At 38.6% G+C, this 22,636-nt stretch overlaps 1 long non-coding RNA gene across 2 annotated transcripts; it reads left to right on the top strand.

The window, feature by feature from the left end:
- Nucleotides 1-13: 13 nt before the first annotated feature.
- Nucleotides 14-20,398, top strand: LOC144284269 (uncharacterized). 2 transcript variants are annotated; one of them, XR_013352624.1, is made up of 4 exons: nucleotides 14-451; nucleotides 1,310-1,401; nucleotides 6,006-6,099; nucleotides 20,048-20,398. It is a non-coding gene; the product is annotated as an uncharacterized LOC144284269 (long non-coding RNA). The 2 variants fall into 2 exon arrangements; XR_013352625.1 differs by lacking the exon at nucleotides 1,310-1,401.
- Nucleotides 20,399-22,636: the final 2,238 nt, after the last annotated feature.

Here is a 22,636-nt window from a genome sequence, read left to right as displayed (position 1 = left end):
TTATGATGTCAGAATTATCCTTTGTTCTATTTCAGGGAGCTATTTCCAGTATTTTCCATTCCTTATATTGCACTCACCTGAACAATCTGCAACGTGTAAAATGACAAAACCACTTGAAAATATTCACGCTGATGTTATTTCTACAAGGCAGGCAAAGCCTGGAAGAAAATTCTGGGCAGCCAGGAATGACCCTCCAAATCCTAAGAAGCTCAGTAAGTCAAAGAGTACTATCACCACGTCTGGATGTGAACAAGGACCTCCACCTGCTGGTGTGTGACAGCCAGGGGCCCCTGGACAAAGGGGAAGCCCTCTGGGGTCATCCTTGTTACAAACCCGTGAACTCAGATGACACGGCATGTTTTATAACCCTGCCCAGCAAGGAACTTGAGACGTCAGTAGAATGAGGGCAAACAAGAACAGGGATCCCTCCCTTCTCCACTTTGATCATCCTGTAAGTATTTTTGTCCAATCTTCACATGCTATTTACTTTCTTTCTCTTCGCAGAGCACAAGAGGCATTTTGTATCTTTAGATCTTGTTCGTGGCAAATATCACAACCTCAGTGATTAATTGAGAACCTGAGGACATACAGGGAAAAGGCTACCTTTTCCTCTTGATAATTCTTCTCAATAACAATACATTGACTCATCTATCTAACAGCCTGCATTGTTTAGCACGTTATTGCCACATCATTATTACGATTTTTTTCCAACCATAAAAAAAAATATTTTTTTCCCAACCAACCAACCAACATTTTTTAATTAGTTTTAGATTTTCCTTGGTGTGGGAGATATGTTGGTTTGCTTACTTTGGGGGTTTATGACTTTGTACGACATTGTGTAGTTCCAAAGTCAAAGTAACATAAAAATGTTCAGAGAATGTTAGCTCCCACCACTGCTCCTCCTCCCTACATCCTCCCTCTTCATTAGTTTTTGGATTAACTTCCCATCGTTTCTTTCTGCAAGTAAAAGCAAGCGAACACACACACCTGTGCACACATGCACACATACACACAGACTGATTATAGCATAAACACTCTTCTGAACCCTGCTTCTTTCATTTAATAATACATCCTGGGGTTACACATAACAGTATATAAAGATATGCCTTGTCCCATTTTACAGCAGGACGCATATCACTGCGTGAATGTGTTATCCTTTATTTAGCCAGTCTTGTAATGATGGATATTTGGGGTGTTTCTTGTACTTTGCTCTTACAAATAATACTGCAATGCCAGTGCATACATCATTTCTTGGTTAATTTTCCACCAGTTCTAACCAACCTACACATATAATCCATGTGATTTGCAGTTTAGCCATCAGATAGTCCACACAAACCTAATGGAACCATCTCAGAGTTCAAGGCCGAGATTTTCCATCAAGCTTCAGAGAGCCGATCCCATGTGAGTAAAACACAAAAAGTAAACCGAGTACAGAAAAGCAACTAAGACTTGCGTGATCTACCATATGGGAAAATAAATCCTATGAATTTAATAATAAATTAAATGAACGATGAAGTAAATCCTTCGTTATACATAGCAGGCTGAACGGTCCACACATCTAATAAGCATTAAATAATAATTATGACAAAAGAAATGCTTACAAAATTGCATTGTACTGTGATCCTTTAAAATCCACTTCCGAGCAATAACTGGGAATGCAAACTATGGTTTCTCTGATGTAATCAAAACTAGACTAGGGGAATGTGTTTAGGGAAAGTCCTGGTGATTTTTGGGACAGACTTTTAGTAGGTTCATTTCATCACCTTAACTCGTTTTTACTCACTACCACATAAAATAGCATTTTGAATAAAAGAACATGAACCTAAGTGTTGCTGATGGTTCCATGTTTGGTGTTTGCAAAGAATGAAACTTAGGATTTAATTTGAGGCCTCAGATGAAGTAAAGGAACTGAGATGTTTAAGCATTGAACTATATCTAATAATTTACTTTTCAACACGGTGGAAAGCCCTGGAACATGTTCTCTCCACTCGACTTTCCTACTTGCTTTAATGTCAAATGTCATCCAAGACGACATGCTCTTGTTAAGTAACAACAGACTATGCAAGCTGAAGATCTATGAAAAAGACAAGCGAGGTAATTCTATTCGGTTTATGGGTGAGCTGATCTGCCCCACAATTTCTGCACACCTGTAACTGAAAGAGTCAGTAAGAGTGTGGGCTTTGGAAGATCAGTGCCTGAAGTCATGAGGGAGTGATGCCAATCACAATTTGAGTGGCCTTTGCAAAGTTACTTAACATCTTCAAACCTCAGTTTCCTCATCTGTAAAAGGGAAATAATGGTTTGGGTACCTGGGTGGTGCAGTGGGTCAAACATCTGACTTTGGATCAGGTCATGATCTCAGGGTTGTGAGATCGAGCCCGGCATTGGGCTCTGCGCTTGTCTCTCCCTCTCCCTCTGCCCCTCCTGCTCATTTTCTCTCTCTCTCTCTCTCTCTCTCTCTCTCTAATCAATTAGTCAACCTATCTTCTTTAAAAAAAAAAGAAAGAAAGAAAATTAATGGCAGCGCCCAATCTTACATGGTTGTTGGGACAGTTAAATGAGCTGCTGTGTAAAGCATTTGCTCTTGGAACAGATTAAGCACTCCATAAATTTTAACTATTTTAAATTCTAAATTATCATTATGCTTAGGGTCATCGAGGAAGGGAAGTTGGTGGACTCAACATAAACTGTGTGGCTCACCAGCTTTCAGCATGGCAGAGTGGGAACACGGATCTTCTATGTTAATACAGGCTTGCGGCTGATGCTAAACCAGTTCTCTCCAGATGCATGGGGGGAAATGCACTCACACTCACTCTGCTGGAGGGCCCTGTGTGACTGGCCACCAGCCCCCAGTGGAAAGTGCTGTTTCCTTCTGACGTCCTCCATCAGCAGCTCCTCTTCTTGCTACAGAACAGCTTTAACTTTGTGTACCTCACGGCCTTCTTGCCACCCGTACTAAGCCTAGGGTAATCTTGCTCTCCAACCCTCCTTTCCCTCTGTCTTGTATTCTGGAAGACAGCTGGGAAGGTGTGAGTGTCACCTCATGCTTCAAACTTGAACAGACCCTGGGGAAAAAGAAGCAGGATGCTGGCCAGAATTCCTCAAATATTTGGGTCACTCGGGTGGCTCAGTAGGTTAAGTATCTGCCTTTGGCTCAGGTCATGACCCTGGATCCTGGGATCGAGCCCCATGTTGGGCTCCCTGCTCAGCAGGGGAGCCTGCTTCTCCCTCTGTCCCTCCCCCTGCTCATGCTTTCTCTCTCTCTCTCTCTCTCTGTCTCTCAACAATTTAGAATCTTCCAAAAATATTCCCCAGATATTCCCTTCTGAAGAATAGAGATATAAAGAACATATATGCAAATAAAGAATAAAGAAGGAAGATAACGGAAAACACATGGTGTTTTAAGGAGGGAAGGAGAAAAATATGTTAATGGCATAAAAGAATTTGCTGGTGATTGATCTAGGTGCTACACATAGCATTTTATTCTTAAATATAGAATTCATGGCTGATGCTCTCTGGGAATTTAATTAAAAAGGTAATGATTCATGCTCAAGGGGAATTCTTAATCTAGTTGAGAGGTAAGATTTAGATTGAAGCCAGTTCCCAGAAATACACTCAAATCACAAAAAAGTCCATAAGCACTGCTGAAAACAAAACAGAGTCAGAAATATTAAATCCAGGAATACTTCCTAGAAACGGTGAGTTTCACAGGGTTCCAGAAAAAGAATGGCAGGAGTGTATTGGACACAATCTCAGGTGGCAGGAAACTCATGAGCACAGAAACTCTGACTTTCATCATCTCTTGCTGTCCCCTAGACATCCCTACACGCCTGTGCACATGCACGCACCATGAGATGCTGGGAGAGCAGAGGGGAGGGGCAATCATTTTCTTCTTCCCTCCTCTGAGAGCATTATGACTCTGGTTTCAGGGAACTGTAGAGGATTATTACTAAACATGTTCTATCTCTCAAGTTCTATCAAGTTCTGCATTTGGTTTTCATCTAGCCTTTGGAAGATGTTGCCTTAAGGCAAATCTACTTGGAAGGACTGGGGGCCCCAGGTCAGGGAGAGGCTGCGGGGTGGCGGGATGGACTACATGGCACATTTTACCCCTTGCCTGTGCAAGGTCAACCGGTGCACTTGTGACTGTGTAGAGTAAGAGGGATTAAAACAACATGCTTTTATCGAAAACCAAAGCCAATGGTTAAGCAACTATTAAAGTGAATATTAACATACCACACCTTGAAAAACGGAGAAAATTAAGTAAAAAAAAAAATTAGATTATCTGAACTCCCCACACATTTAAGAAAATATTTTGTTGGAACATTGCATTTTAAGCTATAATAGGCATGAATATTAGATGAGTGTAACTATTTCTCTCGGGACATGGAGGGCAGCCCCCTGTTATCACTCTAATGCTAATAAAAGAAGACTTTTCACTTCCATCATGATGAGAACCCAGAGGTAAGACATCCCAGCTCCTAGCTCGGTAATGTACCCTTTGGATTAATTTAATGATCAACTCACACAAATTAAATCTTGCAGAAAGCCAAATCTCCTTACTATTAAAATTCAATTTTGCTTACTTTTATTTCATTTCAATTGAATTTACTTTTGGAGTTTGTGTCCTCAAAAGTTTCCTTAGGGAGTTTTTTTTTTTTTTTTTTAATTTTAAAAAATTTATTTGAGAGAGCACGCACAAGCAGTCGGTAGGAGCAGAGGGAGAGGGAGAAGCAGACTCTCCTCTGAGCAGGGAGCCTGACATGGGGCTTGATCTCAGGACCCCAGGATCATGACCTGAGCTGAAGGCAGATGCTTCCCTGATGAGTGGCCCAGGATCCCAGGTATTATATACTTTGATTGAAACTATAGCAATATGAGTATAGATGTAATATATCATAGTATAATAACACATTATTTAAATTCAGAGGCTTTCCAAAGCCAAATCCCTTAACAGTAGCAGATTGGAGTTGATCCAAAGTGTGGTAGAAAATGCTGACGAACTGGTTGGACGTCAACCTGCTGTTCTGATACAACGTCACTAGTCAAATTAATCTCACCGGTGAGACGGTATTACCATTCTCTATGGAGAAAATTTCTCAATGTCAGATATCTGTTCTAATTTGAAATCACATTTTCCAAGCCTATAAGCTTAAATTTTCTTTTATTTGGGTTTGGATGATGTACATATTCAGACAAGACTTTTTTAAAAATCTCACCATATTATATAATCATATCAAACTAGGATTCAATTTATTTTATTTTATTTTTTTGTTAAGGATGTTTGCATCTTTGTTCATGAAGAACACTGGTCTTTTTCTTACAGTGTTTTAATCAGGTTTTGATATCAAAAGTACACTGGCAAAAAAAAAAAAAGTACACTGGCTTCGTGAATTGGTAAATGTTTCCTTTCCCTAAGTTTTCTCTAAGAGTTTGTGTAGGGTCAGTACTATTTCCTCCTAACATGTTTGATAGAATCCACCCCGTGAAGCCATCGTGGTGTGAAGTTTCATAGTAGAAATGTCTTTATTAATGAACTCAACTTCTTTGATAGGATGAGGCTCTTCTGATTTCCCATTTCTTCCTGCCCCAATTTTGGTGACTCTTGTCTTTCAAAGAATCTGTCCATTTCTTCGAAATTATCAAATTTATTGACATAAGGTTGTTTATACTGATCCCTTGTTATCCTTCCCTAGAGTTGGTATTGTCTACTGCTGCAGAGACAAACACTTAGAAGTTTAAAACAAATATTTAACATCTTGCACAAGTTCCTGAATTCTGGGTCAGAAATTCTGAAGTACGTCAGCTGGGTGGTTCTGGCTTGGAGTCTCTCATGAAGTTGCATGCAGTCGGAGTCCAGCTGAGGCTCCAGCCATTGGAAGGGTTGACTGGGAACGCAGGATTCAGGGCGGCTCACACAGGAGTCCGACAGATTAGGATTGGCTGTTGGCAGGAGTTCCTTGTCATGTGAACCTTGCCACTAGGCTTCTGATTTGTGTTCACAGCATGACGGCCGGCGGCTCCCAGAGTGAGTGAGCCAATGCCAAAGAAGGTGGGCGACACAATGTCTCCAAGACTTGACCTGGGGAGTCACACTTGGTAAGTTCCCCAATATCTTTTGATTGGTTGTGCCTGTTAGCTCTATTCATGTAAAATAGAAGTTCTCAGAAAGTAGGAACACCAGGAGGTGGGAAGGTTGGGGCCATCTCAGAGGGTGGCTCGTAAGGAATGTCTGTTACTCAAGATGCAGAATTCCCGGTATTTGTGATTTGTGCTGTCGTATTCTTTTTATTTTTTTTCTCCTTAATTGGTCTTGCTAAAGGTTTCTTTAATTTTACAGATATTTTCAAAGAACCACTTTTTGGCTCTAAGTTTCTTGATTTTTCATCTGTTTTCTATTTCCTAATTTCTGCTCATTGTTTTCTTTTCACTTTATCTCCTTTATCTCACTTTTTAAGGTGAAAGTTTCCATTACCGATTTTAGAATTGTCTTCTTTTCAAATATACGCACTTATGACTCTAAATTTCATGGGACATCTGGGTGGCTCAGCTGGGTGAGCATCTGACTCTTGATTTAGGCTCAGGTCATGATCTCAGATTGTGAGATGGAGCCCCACATTGTGCTCCATGAGCTCATGGGGGAGTCTGCTTGGATTCTCTCCCTCTCCTCCTCTCACTGTCCCTATCCTTACCCACTGACTCACTCCCTCTCTATATAAAATAAATAACTGAATCTTTAAAAAAAAAAAAAACCAAACCTCTAAATTTCCTCTAAAACATTATTTAACCTATAGCCTCCAAATATTGTCACACTGTGTCTTTCATTCACCTCAAAATATTTTCTGATTTGCCTTGTGATTACTTCTTCAAGCCATTCACTATTTAAAAATGTGTCACCTAATTTCCAAGTAGTTGAAGGGTTTACTCATATCTTGCTGATATTTATTTCTAATTAATATCACTGTGCTCAGAGAACACATTCTGTAATATTTAAATGTTTTAACTTTACGGAGACTTGATCTATGGGGAATTTACCATGCGCGCTTGAAAAGAATGTGTTCTGCTGTTGAATGAGTTGTTCTAGAAATATTTATGTCAAGTGGTTGATTATTTTAAGTGTTCTATATTCTTATTGATTTTTGGTGGTGGTTGTTGTTCTGTGATTTGCTGAAAGAGGATTGTTGAAATTTCTAGTTAGGATTTTTGATTTTCTGTTTTATTTGGTTTATATGTTTTGAAGGTGTTTTTAGGTGCATACCAGTTTAGGTTTGTTACTCCTTCTTAATAAATTCACCCCTTGGTCATCATAAAATATCCCTCTTTATATCCAGTAATATCGTTTGTCCTGAAGTCTACTTTGTCTCTTACTCATACAGCCACTCCCTACCCTGCTTCTTCGTGAATAATATTTTCCTGCTATATCTTTTTCTACCTCTTTTTTTTTTTATTAAAACCCTCTATTTCTTCATAACTAAGTAGGTTTCTTTGAACAAAAAACAGGGTTTTTTCCTCCTGGTCTGACACTTTTGTATTTTATTTCCATTAGTACCCATGTCTTCATTAAAGAGGAATAGAGAGGGACCGGACCTGGCAAACAAGAGACAAATTACCATCCTAAAATGTTGACCGAGTCCGAGGGATTTAAGGGCAGGCTGATGGTCTGCTGAGAGTTGTCAAGGAGGTCAGGACCTTGCAATAGCTCAGGAAGGGTAAAGTGTGCGATTTCAGATATTGGGCCACCAGCAGTTCTGCAAGGGCTGGAGAGAAGCGTGGAGCTGGCCAACGGTCTCCTTGAAGCAACTTCCACCTGACTGCCCAAGACCAGAGAGCTGCAACATTTTCTGTAAAGGGTCAGAAAGGAAATATTTTAGATTTTAGGGGCTGGATTTTGCCCACTGAACCTAGTTTGCTGATCTCTGCCCTAGATCATTCTCTGGTCCTGGTCTGGTTTTGGCCTTTCATGTCCATTTCATTTCTTCTCCACCATCAAGAAACTAGTTAGCTATTTATTGCATCCGTCCTGCATAGAGGCAACACCTCCAGATCTTCCTTGCCATTCCCTTTGTCCTAGCCATGCTTTCCCCACCTGCCTCTGTGGTGCTGTGTGCAGGTGAGAGCCAGTGGACCCCGCCCCCCGCCTCCCTCACCATGGGCTTTCCAATAGGTGCAAGGCTACTGTCTATTTCTATGCCTGGCTTTCTATGTTGTCTGTTTCCAATGCCCTGCTGCTTGTTGTTGTCCTTCTCCTGCAGCTCTGTCTCCTCTAAACAAGTTCAATCCAGTCTAAGCCATCTCAGGAACATAAGGGAAGTTAGGAAAACAAAATGGAGGTGATTCCTGGATATTCTGGGAGGTGACAGCCTAAGGCAACCCCAAATCAGCTTTGTAAAGGCCCTATTTAGACCATCTAATTCATTTTCAGTGAACTTAAGTTTTAAGTTAAGACTTAAGTCTAAATTAAGTCTTAATTTAAAGTCTTACGTTAAGACTTAAGTCTACCATCTTACTACTTACTCATATTCTGTTTGTCATGCTTTTTGTTTCTTTATTCACCTGCCCTCTCCCTCACTTTTTTGGAATGTTTTTGGATGTTACGTTTTTAGCCACTGCTGAATTATTGGCAATTCTAAGTTTTTTTATGGTAACTCCAGAGTTTACTAGGCATCTTTAACTTATAACTGTCTTCATTCAAATAATATGACATGATTTTATGTATAATCAAAAAAACTATGTACATCCAATGTCCATATCCCATCCTTTGTGCTAGAGTTGTCATGCTTTTGTTTCTACCTCCATTATAAAACTCAACATACTTTGTTTTATTTAAACAATTATCTTTTAAAGACATTTAAATATCTATCCACATATTGTGCTACACATTTAAGAACAACACATTCTCTCAGCTTTTTTTTTTGGATCTAAAAATAATTTATTTCTTTCTCCTTAATTTCTTTTTTTTCCTCTTCAATTTCTAAAAGACATTTTCATCAGATATTGAATTCTACACTGACTCTTTTTTCTTTCAGCACTTCAAATGATTAATTGGATTCTGACTTCCACTGTTGCTCTTAAAAGTCTCTGGCCATTTTTAACTTTGCTTCCCTATAGGTAACATGTCTGCCTTTCTTTCTGGCTTCTGTCAAAGCTTTTTTTCTCCCTAGCTTTCAATGATTTGATTATGGTATGCCTTGATGTTATTTATCATATTGGGGATTATTCAGCTTCTTGCATGTGGAAACTTCTGGTCATTATTTCTTCAATTGTTTTTTCAATTCTCCTTTTCTGGATCTTGACACCTTTATATTTGACACAGGTATTGGGGTCAGTTAAAATTTTTTACTCTTTTTCTCTCTGTAGTTTATTTTGGAAGTTTTTTCTTTTCATGTCTTTGGTTTCACTGGTATTTTTCCCCTACAGAGTCTAATTATCTAATGAGTCTATTTAATTTTTCAGGCCAGACACCATATTTTTATTCTCTAGAAATTCCACTTATTTTTTTAAAATATATCTTTCATTTCTTTAATTATTCGTATCATGTTGTTCTATAAATCCTGGAGCATGTGTATAATAACAACTTTATGACTTGGGCTCCCTTTACCTGTGTTACCTCTGGACCTGTTTCTATTGATTGGTTTTTCTTCTGGTTATGGTTTATGTTTTCCTTCTACTTTGCATATCTAAAAATTTTTTATTGAATGGTAGATATTGTTAATAAAATTATATTGATGCTCAGAATATTTTTGTCTTCCTTTAAAGAGTGTTGAGTTTTGTTTTACCAGCAGTATAAGTGCTTTTCAATAGAAAGAAGACACAACTGTAGGGCTTATCTCATATGTTCCTCTTTTCTCAGGGATCACAGTCTTATACAGTCCATTGCCCAATATTTAAAAATGGGGTTTGGGTTTTTTTTTTCTTTTTTTTTTCCTATTTTTCTAGTTGTTTGTGGTGACAGGGCAAATTCTGTACCAGTTACTCCACCATGATTGGAAGTAAAAGTCCTAAATTCATTATTGAGTTATGATTTGGCTAAATAAAATCAATTTGGTAGTCTAACTTAATATTGTTTAGTCTGAAATTTGAAGATACTATCTCATGACTACTTATTTTTTTCTGTGTTACCATGAGATATAAAAATCCAACTGGTATTTGGTTGTGAATCTTCATTTCATCATCTATATGGCAGCTATGGCATAATAATTATGTAAATCCCTTCAGAGTTAGAGCATCTTGGTTAAAGACTTATTTGTGATGCTTATTATCTGTATGGCCTTGGGTAAGTTTTTAAAATTTTCTCTGCCCTAGTTTACCATCTGCTAACTTGGGATAATCATAATACAAACTTCAAAGGATTGTTTTGAGGATTAAGTGTCTACATATAAAGTGCTTAGGAAGGTTATTTAGCATCTCCATGGATTAGTTTCCCATCTGTGATATTTTGATAATCATATTACCTACCTACTTCATAAGGATGTATTTAGGGGTAATTCTTGAAAGTATTCAATTTTTTTTTATACCTTGAGTTCTTTCCATTTGAAATTTTCTTTAATTCTGGGATGGATTTTTCTCTCTTTCCCTGGTACTCCTGATAATTAGGTATTATAACTTTTTTATATAAAGGAACAGAGAGTAAATATTTTAGCCTTCAATAGCCATGTGGTCCTGATTACAACTATTTGATTCTGCTGTTGTATTGTGAAAGCAACCATAAGTAATATATAAGTGTATGGACATGGATGTTTTCCAATAAAACTTTATTTACAAAAATAGCCAGTGGGCCAGGCTTGGCCATAGGCATAAGTTGCCAATGCATTGTAAACAGTAGTTACTAGACATATCACCTCCAACTCCATCCTAAATTCCTAAAGTTCAGAAACTGTGCCCTTATTTTGTTTGTATTTTTATATCTCCTACCCAGTGCCTGGCATAAAATAGGTGCTTAACTGGTGATTTTTAAGAAATATATATTTATTGAACTTCTCCCAAGGGCCAAAGCACCAGTAAAATGCATATTATGAGGTAATCCTGGCCTACTCTTGCTTTTTACCCAAGGAAGCAAGATGGAAATGCCACTGAGGAATTAGAAAAGAAGGAGTCTATTCTAGTAGTATAAACAATCCTGCTAAGCTTTATGTTCTTCCAGCATTTGGGTCATTGATGTTTCCTTTGCACCTTGCAGAAGTAGTTTAACCTAGTCACGGCCATCTTTTAAATCCCAATTATCTGGCCCCATTCCCCAGACAGGACATTACAAGTTTCCTTGATGATCATTTCACTTTGAACCTAATGGAAGGGTGGGTTCAGTTTCTGGTCCTTTAAGTGCTGGAGCCAGGACAACTTGTGCAACTGTTACGTTAATGATGAGGAAAGCAATGTATGTTTGATGAAGAGGATTTCCTGTCCCTGCCCTGTCCCCCATCCCGCCTTAACACGCCTATCACGCAACTCTGCTTACCTCAGTAAATACACCCTGATGGGACCTATGTCCCTGAAGTTCATCCTTTATCTTGGGGTCTAAAACTTCTTCACCAAAATATTTTAGAGGAAAGAGTAAAAAGTCAATCTCATCTTTAGTCAATCTTTATCTTTTTATAGATAAAATAAGATTGTTATAATGCTATAAAATGGTCATTTTTACCCAAGAGAAAGGGGGAGCCATCACAAAACATCAAGTTAATTCCATTTCTAACCTTGCCAATAAAGCAAGTATATTTAAACCAATACAAATGTTCTGAGCATGTTTCTTTGGGAAAAATAAAGTAGATGGCTGTCACAAACACTGAAGGCTCCTGTTCCGGTGTCTCTAAGTGTGTGTGTGTGCTTGTCTTGAGAAAGAAGCTATAATATAAACACACTTAAAAATCATTACATTTTAATTGAGACAGGGTTGGCACCACTTGACTGGCTCAGGTCATGTAAAAGTTACTACTTAGCCTTGTTTGAAATCAGAGCTTCCGATGTTGGCTGCAGATGCATATTCCACCTAGGGAAGCAAAAACAATGACCTGATAGCTAAGCATTAAGGGATGGGTGTTGATGAAAAGATTTCCTTGTATTATTTTCATTAGTTTTCCTGCTTGCTTCATCAATGCTTGATAGACTTAGGTGCCAAAAAGTAGAGATTACTTTGATGGAGCATCTTGTGCATTTATTTCCTCTAAAACTTGATGATATTCACCTTAGTGATATAACAGAGCATGGTCTTTACTGCAATTAGAAACAAATGGGCCGGGATGTGCGTAATCACTAAATGCCCTGGGGACACCAGTTTAGGCACAGTCAGATAAGCTCCCATCCATCTGTGGTCATTGTCGTCCAAGTTCACACATGATGCCAGCCCTCCACCCCCTGCTGTGTTGATACTCCTGTTATCAGTGTTCCTGAAGATAGTTATCTTTGTTCCACTCTGTGAACAGGACATATTTCTACTTTATGTCAGTGGGCCCCGCCTTCCAGTTGTCTGTTTTAGCTGTGCTCTTCTTCCTTGGCTTCACCCCAACACCTAACTAGCTCTATTTACTCTACACTAGGGTTTTTTAATGCATCATTTTTGACATTTTGAGCTAGATAATCCTTTGTTAGGGGTAGTGATGATTATCCCATGCATTGTAGAATGTTTATCAGTATCCATGGCCTCGATCCACTAAATGCCTAGCTCACCCCCTAGATGTGATGACCAAAAGTGACTACAGATATTGCTAAAGTTCCCCTGGGAGGGTGGCATGCCGAGTACAAAATTACCCCTGGTTGAAAACTTAATGCTATATACTAAATTAATTTTTCTGCCGATGGTATCCATAATCATAAAAATTTTGACCTATTTTATAAAGTATCTTGCTCCTAAGTGAACATTTCTTTCAATACATCATTTTAAAGGTAAGGAAATGGAGATCCAAGGTAATGAATTCAATTAACCAAGATGACATAGCTCACTGATGACAAAGCCAGAGAGTTAGGCTTTACTTCATTACACTGCTTCTTCTGACCTGGCCCCACTCCCACTTACTCTATCACAGAAACTTGTCAGCAAAGAGGTGCTACATCTTCTGCTCTGTGCTGTATAAGCAGCCATCATTAAGTGGCTAATTAGTTATCCCTTCACTCATGCAATCAACAAATATTTGAATGGCTTCTTTGTACTAGATACTGTTGTAGGTTCAGGAGATACAGTAATGAGCAACCAGGCTGTCTCTGCATTAGTGAGGACATATAAAATAAGTCAGGTGAAGAGAAGTATAATCTATAAAAGGAGATTGGGAAACAGGAAGGGACTGTGATTCTATGCAATCCACCTGGATATGTGAGAGAAGAGATTTCCAGGCATAGGAAAAGCAAGTATGCACAGGCTCTGGGATGGGAATGTGCTCATTTAAGAACTAGTTTAAGAACTAGTAAGGAGACTGTGATGTCCAGAATAGAGTGAGCCGAGAAGTGAGTAGTAGGAGATGTGGCTGGAGAGGGGCCAGGGACAGATAAACTAGACCACAGAGACGGGGTGGATGTTGATGTACTCTGAGATGGAAAGGTAATTGTCAAGTTCAAATCCCAGTTCTTCTACTTTCAGTTCACAACCTTGGGAAGTTACTTAATCTCTGCACTTGAATTCCCTTATCTGTTATGTGAGGAGATTTGATGATAGTACTGGATAGGGTTGTATGAAGTTTTAAAAGTTAATATATGTAAAGTACTTAGGATAGTGCCTGTAAGTACTAAAAAGAAGTTACCAGTTATATTATCGACTGTTTAAAGATCATTCTTGCTGCTGAGTTTGGAACCAATTAGGGGAGTAGGGGTGGTGTAATGTGAAAACAAGGAAAATAGTTAAGGGCTTGTTACAACAATCCAGAGTATTATAAAAGATGTTTGAAGAAATGGCCTGAATATTTGGAGTATAGTTTGAAGAGAATACCAGTAAAATCACTGATGGCTTGGACGTGGAATCTGAGAGAAAAGGAGAAGTCAAAGATGACAGCAGCTTCTTTAACTGTGTCAACTAAAGTTGTTGCCTGTTGCTCGGATGGGAAAGAGGGCAGAAGGGACGAGTTTGGGGTGGAGAATTAGAACCTGTTTTGAGGAGTCTTCAGTATGAAATGTTTGTTACACATCCACGTAAGTATGCTGAATAGTTGACTCAGTTCATAAACCAGAAGGTCGGGAAAGAAAACCAAGCTGGATATACACAGTTGGAAGTTGATAGCAGATAGAGAAGCCCTTGGAAGCTGGGAGGTTGAATACAAATATATCTAAGGGGTGTTATGGATAGAAAAGGAGAGGGCCAAGGGATGAGCTCAGTTTGCCGGCTGGCAAGATAAGGAAAAGCAGCAGAGGGGAAGGAGAGAGAGTTGTGAGGAAGGGGAAAGGATTTATATATTTTTTAAGATTTTATTTATTTATTTGAGAGAGCGAGAGTGATCACAGAGGGAGGGGGAGAAGCAGATTCCTTGCTGAATGCAGAGCCCTATGTTGGGCTCAATTCCAGGACCTTGAGATCATGAGCTGAGCTGAAGGTGGAGACACTCAACCAACTGAGCCCGCCAGGCATCCCAGGAAGAGGCTTTAAAAGGGAAAAGTGTTGCTCAGGAATCCAACAGAAGAAAGTAACCCAAGGCATAAGGACCTCCAGCTCCAGTAATGTAAGGCTAAGTGTGTATATGAGGCCAACCCTACCTTTGAGAGAAACTAGGCCAAAGCTAGACCAAAGATAAAAACTATCTTCTTAAACACATTAAAGAGATAAAAAGAAAGTAGAAATTGTTTAATCTGCAGAGACACTTTCCCTTTTAATTCTGAATGTTTGATTTTTTTTTTTTTTGGTTAATTCTAAGTTATGATCTGGGAAGAGAAAAAACACCAAATGATGAGCCCAGAATCTGTGACCTCTTTTACAGTGGGTATGGGCTGGTTCTAGAGAAGGTGGCTGAGGGGTCAGGAAGCTGAAAACTCTCAGAAGCTTTACAGGCCTCATAAGATACAAACCAAGGTTCTCCACGTGGAAGCCAGGTACAGGTGAACCTGTGTGCAGCTCGGTGAACCAATGAACTGTATGCTGAGTTACGATGAACCTCCGCAGGGAATCTTCTTAATTTCTAGGGCTTCTCTCAATTTATTGCTATAATTTTTTTAATATTATTTATTTTTTATTCATGATAGAGAGACAGACAGACAGAGGCAGAGACACAGGCAGAGGGAGAAGCAGGCTCCATGCAGGGAGCCCGATGCAGGACTCTATCTTGGGACTCCAGGGTCATGCCCTGGGCCAAAGGCAGGCGCTAAACCACTGAGCCACCCAGGGATCCCCAATTGCTATAATTCGTAATACCATATTTGGCACACAATAAAAAAATATCCTGGCACATGAGAAGACAATAGTTTCTAAACAGCAGAGTTACATGACAGTGGAAACAAATCCATTTAGAGTCCATGGCAATGAATTGAAAATAATGCTTCTTGCATTCCAGTAAATAAAAGACAGGATAGAGAAACAGGACAGATGAGTAGAAAATATAAAGAAAGATAAAGCAGAGTTGAAAAAAGACTAATAACAGCAAAATTAAGACAATAACAGGTGGGTTTAATAGCAGATCAGTCTGAGCCAGCATTAGTGAACTGAGCGACTGGTCAGAAGAAGGTAACCAGAGGACAGACACATGGAGTTGAGATATGGAAGAGGAGATGACAGACACAGGGAGTACAGAGTGCAGGTCTCACAGAGACAAAATAGGGCAGAAGAAAAATTGAAAATAAAAAGGGTAAGAATTCGAAAACTATAAAAATAACTTGAATTCTGACAGGTATGAGGTGATGTCTCATTGTAGTTTTGATTCCCATTTCCCGGATGATCAGTGATGTGAACCGTCCTTTTATGTGTCTGTTGGCCAACTGGACATCTTCTTTAGAGAGATGCCTATTCATGTCTTCTGCACATTTCCTTTTCCATTTTTTTCTTTCCTTTTTCCTTTCTTTTCTTTTTTCTTTCTTTTCTTTTTTTTTTTTTTTTTGAGAGAGAGCATGAGTGGGGTGGGGGGTGGGGGCATAGAGGGAGAGGAAGAGAGAGAATCTTAAGCAGGAGTATTATAGCTAAGTGAAACAAGTCAGTCACAGAAGGACAAACACCATATGATTTCACTTACATGGGGAGTTTAAGAAACAAAACAAATAAGCAAAAGGGAAAAGAAGTAAAAATAAAGAGAGAGGCAAACCAAAAATGGACTGTTATAGAGAACAAACTGATGGTTACCAGAGGGGAGGTGGAAGGGGGGGGGGCAGGTGAAATAGGTGACAAGGATGAAGGAGGGCACTTGTGATGAGCACCAGGTGTAGTACGGAAGTGTTGAATCATTACATTGTACACCTGAAACGAATATTATTCCATATATTAACTAACTGGAAATTTAAAAAAATTGAAGCAGGATACACAGGTAGGATAAATATTTTTAAATGTACACATGAGAATATCATCCTAACATTTTCCAAAACCAAAGATAAAACATTAAAAGCAGTGAGAGAATAGAATGAAAATTTTCTTCAAAGGAGCCAAAGTTGAAGGAAAAGCTGGGCCTCCTGGAAGACACAATGGAAGCCAGAGGAAAAGGTAGTACTAAAACTAAATAAAGTACTATGCCAACCTGTAATTTTGTTGGTAAAGAGGTCCTTCAAGAATGAGCATGAAAGAAAGAAATGTCCAGATAAATAAAAACAATTCACCACCAGCAGAGGTGTGCTAAAGAAATACTAAAGAGACTTGATTAGAAGAAAAAAAGTCAACAGTTGCAAACAAGGAAATGTGAGAAGGAATATGGAACAATGTGAAGGATAATCACATGGTAAATACAAGTGAATATTGATTGTAGAAAGCATAATTGTAATACATTATAAGGTTCTAAATGCAAATCATTAAAACAATTAAAAAATAAAAGTATACAATTTGGAAGGAGTTAAATGAAATCAAAGACACCTTACCTTGTCCACAATAGGGATAAAAATACGAGTCAAATTTGACTTTGATCAGTCAGGAATGCATCTTGTCATCTCTAGATGACCTTTGAAAATAATAAAACATTATATAACTATGATATTTTTACCTAATGAACATATTGAAACAAAACTATTCCCTCACCCCCGCAGCCCTCTATACCTTAGCCAATCCTCACTCAACCCTTCCACTAATGAAAGCTTTGAACAAAAGGAGTGAACAACTCTTCCAAGTGAAAGGCCTGGTTTGAGCAGATCAGGATGTAGAATCTGACCTACGGGTTTAACAGTCTAGAGGTCCCTGACAGGACCTATTTTAAGGGCATAGGAGGGCAATTAAAAATAGCAATTGGAGTGGATTTTAGAGACAAAAGGAAGGAAGAAAAAAGGAGAACCAAATGAAGACAACTTTGGGGAGTAGTATTTCAATAAAAGGGAGCAGGACTTGGAGATAGCTGGGGGTGAAGGCAAGACCAACAAAGAATTACTTTCAATATGGAGGATGGTAGAGGATGTCTGTGTGCTCACGGAAATGATGCAGAGGGAAATCCTATTATGCAGAGAGGGTAGGGGGGAATTTCAGGAGCAATCACTTGGATTTTGAACAAAGCAATGCAATGCAGTGCACAAGGAGAAGGTTGGCCTTAGACAAGAGGAGATAACTTGTCCACCAAAGTAGCAGTGACAGCAGATGGTTGCAGAGACGAGTAGGTTGGGGGACAAGGGTGGCACAATGGAGGTTCTCTTCTGATTGTTTTTGGTTTATCACCAAAATAGAAAGGAAATGAAGTAGAATTGCACTAAGGATCATCCACATAAAGTGAGACCTAGCCAGCAGAGCTATAGGTTTTTCTCTAACAAGCTGGATGCAAATACAAAAGAGAGGTGGATTTTAGCAGATATGGAATTATTTCAGCTGAGGAGAGGGTAGGGAATGGCTTTATCACCAAACAAACTGGGCAAAGAGAGAAGTGAGAAGATTGGCAAGGTGAGAAATGCTGAAAAGCTAGTAGCATCAATAGATTATAGAGCTGTTGAAATCAAAGACTCACTAGGGTTCTTCAGGTCCTTAGAGTTGACCTGGACACATATAAGGTGGTGCTGGAGAGTGGCATCCTTGACAAGGAGAGACAGGTGTAGCCCTCCAGAACGCCAGCTTGGAGGGTATGGTCAGAGCAATCAGTAAGTGGGCAAATCCACCAATCACTTAATCTTAGAATTAATCAACCAATATTCATGTAACAGGTCTTCGCCTCATTCTAAAATTCAAACCCGATCATGCTGTTATTGAAAATCTTTTAGACTATGCCTCCCAATCTCTGAACTAATTTTCCATATAAAATTCACCCACAGGAGGTAGGCATGAAAATCCTTTCATTATCTGACTTCTCCTTTCATCTGCAGCATTTCTACCCCCACACACCTCCCTGGACTGAGGATTAACTCCTGTCAAAGTACATCTGAGGGTGCTACTTTTTCTGAGAACTGCAACCATCCCCCATCGAACTGAGTTTAGACATAAGATCGGAGTTTCAACACTTGTTGCTAGCATTGCACATATGTTGTATTTTCCCTGGGGATGGCTTCCCACAAGGCCTTCCAGAAGGTCTTTGAGGACGTGCAGTTATTTATCTGTAACCCCTCCTTTTCCCACTACCATTTCCATGTATTTGTGCATTAATTGAATTACTAAGTAAATGAGTAAATAAAGAATAAATGTGCATCCTGCTTGAGGCAGAAACAAAGCAAAGGATTTAGCCCTGAGACTGCAGTCAGAAATACACACTCTGGTGTTCCCAGTGAGAAGGATTTGGGGTCGGGGGTGGACAGTTGTAGGAAGAAACCAATTTAACAACGCTTCCCAGTTCTTAGAAACATAGTAATATGTTAGTAAGAACATCAGCGCATGCAATTGAAAATTTATCAGCAATTCCAGAAAGTAAGAAACTAGAATATGGTTTCTGGATAGATTCTGAATAAATGCCAGTCATCTCTGATAGCTTTGCCAATATGTCAATCATTCAACGTTTCTGTTCATTTTTTCCCCAATCTTAAAGTGGCTGAGTTATCATTTCAGTTGTTTATATAAAAGAGGTAATTAATGTTTGGCAAGAAACTGGAAACAATGACGCTCAACTGAACCTTTATTTAAATTCTGTACAACATCTTTGGTTTTTTTTTTTTTTTTTTTACATCTTTGGTTTCTATGTTCAGCTGTTTATTGGTATCTAGGTAATTATTTAATTAGCTGCTTATTTAACGAAGCCATTTATTACTGCCCAGATAGCCATAATCAAAGGCATAATACAAATAAAGTATGAAAAAGATTGAAATCAATTCATCAACCAAATATGAGCTCCTATACAATGGAGAGATTTAATTATTTCAGGTCTGGTATTAAGATTAGCCTGATTGACTTTCTGGCTTTGATTCAACCATCCATTATCTCATTTTGAGATCAAATCTGGTGAGAAATAGTCATATCATTTGTTTTGCAGGCCTAGTGAAGGAAAAACATATTCACTTACCTACCATCGCACCTGACAAAACAAATTACTGAGTGAGATAGAATGGATTATGGTTTTTACTCATTAAGCGTCATGCTACACTAATTTTCTGTGCTGTGCTAGGTCTTAGGAAAACCAGAGTCTGGGGTTGTTAATGTTACTTAGACAGAAAATGTCATGCTATTTAGATAGAACATTTTTTTATATTATGGCATTCCCTGACAAACCATGTCATTGTGAAAATGCTTGTGTATAAATTACACGAGAAAAAGACTTCCTCTCTTTGCTTTTTTCAAAAAATACACAAAAGGAGAAATGCGGACTGATGAATAATTAAAATATTACACAGTTTTATGAGACTCCAACTGAAAATATCCAACACTCGTGGCCAGAATGTGTACATTTAAATAATGTGTATTAGCAAATAATTTTAAAGTTAATGCAATGTTATTTCTACTTCTTTGGCTCCCAGTTGCATAACAAGGTCAAGTATGCCCCTCTCATCATGGTATGTCTGCCTCTGTTGTTGTTTTTTTTTTAACCAACATTTCTTTCCATGTTTCCTCCTCCAGGCATGCAAAACAGTCCAAACCAAACCCCGCATACATGCCCTGCTCCTTCTATGATGTCACTGGTATAATTGCCTCACTCGAAATCTGAGTTAATCCCATTAACAAGATGATGTCTTTCCTAAGGAAGAAAAGAGCTGGAACGGAAGTACAAGTAATTAGGAAGAAGTTGGGGTAGAAGAATTCACATGTGCTTAAGTTGGAAACTGAACAGGAAAAATCTAAGGGGTTTAATTTTATTGGAACACGTTTTATTTCATGTGATCTTAATTAATCAGAGGGATTTTACTCCTAGACATACAGTGTTATGTAAACCAACTTATACAGTAGAACTTACAGCTCTATACACTCTAAGTGATTTTTTTTTCACATACAAAGTGAATAAAAGGTCTTTTTACCAATTGGAAATACAGGTGGACAATGAAATGTTCGCACCATGGTATCACTAACTCAGTTTGCTGAGTTAAGCATAAATTATGTCACTCGAAGGAGAGGACTAGATTTTCCTGGAGGGTTGCCAGTAAACTGTTTGACTAGGTATTAGAAGACCAAATGTCTGAGTTGACAGTTTTCCATCCCAGGCCTTGAATTCTGGTGATGCCTTCAGAAATGAGGAATAAAGCACAAATTCTGTGAGGAAAATAAGGTGTCAGATTGACACTTTCCCATGGCATTTTTGTGTAACCGTATCCACACACTGAGTGTAGGTGCTCTCAAAGCACAACCGCTCACCATTTTATATCTCTGCAGCCCATTTAAACCATGGCCAAAACTCAAGTTACTGGATTACATTCAAAATATATCAACCACAAAATCTCATGCTTTAGTGCAGGTGTTTTTGTGTGACCACTTAGCTGTTGAGGATGGGCAGGTCTCAGTTTTTTCCTTCAAAACTATGGCGCAAGATGAAAAAGGTTTTCAGTTTTTGTTGGTTGGTTTTTAAATTTAAGATAATTTCTTCCACAGTCACGTAAGCTCTCATTTACATTTACAAGCTTAGAAAGCTGCCCCAGATGAGTTCTGCAAAGCTCTGCTACCAAAGTACTTCAATGCAATTCAAGGATTTCCTGAACAAAGGCTTTTGTGCTGAGCCCAAAAGCTGGATCTGCCAGGAAAATACAAAGGAGTTATAGGCACGGCTCCTACTTTCCAATGTTTATTATCTAATTGGATAGACAGAGCCTGTACATGCATGATTCGGGTTGTACATGTTTATGTGTTGAACACCATGTGTGGTGCTGTGATATCAGTTAATGTAATGGAGTGCTTGAAGAGAGGTCCAGGGGACACCAATTTATTTCCATCTTCCTAGAAGAAAGAAAGTGGGTAATGAGTATTGGAATATAAGGCATAAAAGAAGATGTTCTATCATTCAAAAGGAGAAGAGATCAGATATCAAAACCAAACCAAGAAAGCCAAGGAAATGGCACAGCAGCTCCAGAAATCAAGAACGTGCCACCAAATAAACTTGAATATATCAACAGGTAGGAATAAAGCTATAGGCCTTGTGGTGCTGGCCTTGAAATGGACAAACCTGAAAAAAAAAGGATAAGATCTTAAAGATTTTAAGGAGAAAAAAAAGATTATTGTAGAAAATAAATGATGGAGGCATGTGTTATTTTAACTCTTCTGTGACCCTCTCTTATAAAACACAAGACATGTGACTTTTCTGAAAGACTCCCATTGTTTCCACCAAATAACAATATACTCCAGCAAGTTAGTTTGAATAGTTAAGGAGAGCTTTTTGTCCTGTAAAAAATGATTTGTTTCGGGAAAAACCTGAAGGTAAACTTCGAGATTCTAATCATTTCAAGAATTGAAAAGATACCATATAAAGCAAATCAATATATGGCTGAATATAGGTTTATTAAATTGGAAAATTCGGGTTTTCAATTTAGACTCAAGGGCATAAAAATAATAATGATATGCACCTCATACTTTTTCAATATATATATATATTAGATCCTTATATATATAATATGTATTATATTCTAATATATTTATATATAATAAGCTTATCTCACAAAGCACTTTGAAAGGTTAAATGAATTAGTATATATTTAATCCTTAACATTATTATAGTAGCATTACATATTAATATATTTAATATTATATATACACACACATATATACACACACATATATATATTTCTTAAAGTAAGTCTCTGGGGGCAAGTGCTGTGATTGTCCTCAGTTGCAAAGGAAGAATGAGGTCTAGAAACCATAAGCAAAGTGCCTGAGATCACACACCTGGCATGTAGATCTGGGGTTTCCATAGAGGCAATCTGCTCCAGTGTATGTGCCTTTTTCTTTTTTTTAGAGAGAGAGCGCGAGAGAGCAAGAGAGCATAAGTAGGGTGGTTCAGAGAGAGGGACAGAGAGAATCTTAAGCAGTCCCATGCTCAGCGTGGAGCCCGACCCGGGGCTCGGTCTCAGAGCCCTGACATCATGACCTGAGCAGGAATCAAGAGCGGACCCTTAACGGACTGAGCCACCCCTGGGCCCCGGAGCATGTGCTTGTAACAAGCACATTCTCTCTCTCTCCAAAGCATTGTGCCTGAAAATGGTGTGATTCTCACTAGTTTGCATCGTG

The sequence above is a fragment of the Canis aureus genome, chromosome 15 (genome assembly GCF_053574225.1).
Source record: "Canis aureus isolate CA01 chromosome 15, VMU_Caureus_v.1.0, whole genome shotgun sequence".
Lineage (NCBI taxonomy): Eukaryota > Metazoa > Chordata > Mammalia > Carnivora > Canidae > Canis > Canis aureus.
Note: the sequence above shows the minus strand (reverse complement) of the source record. Positions and strands in the feature narration are given on the sequence as shown.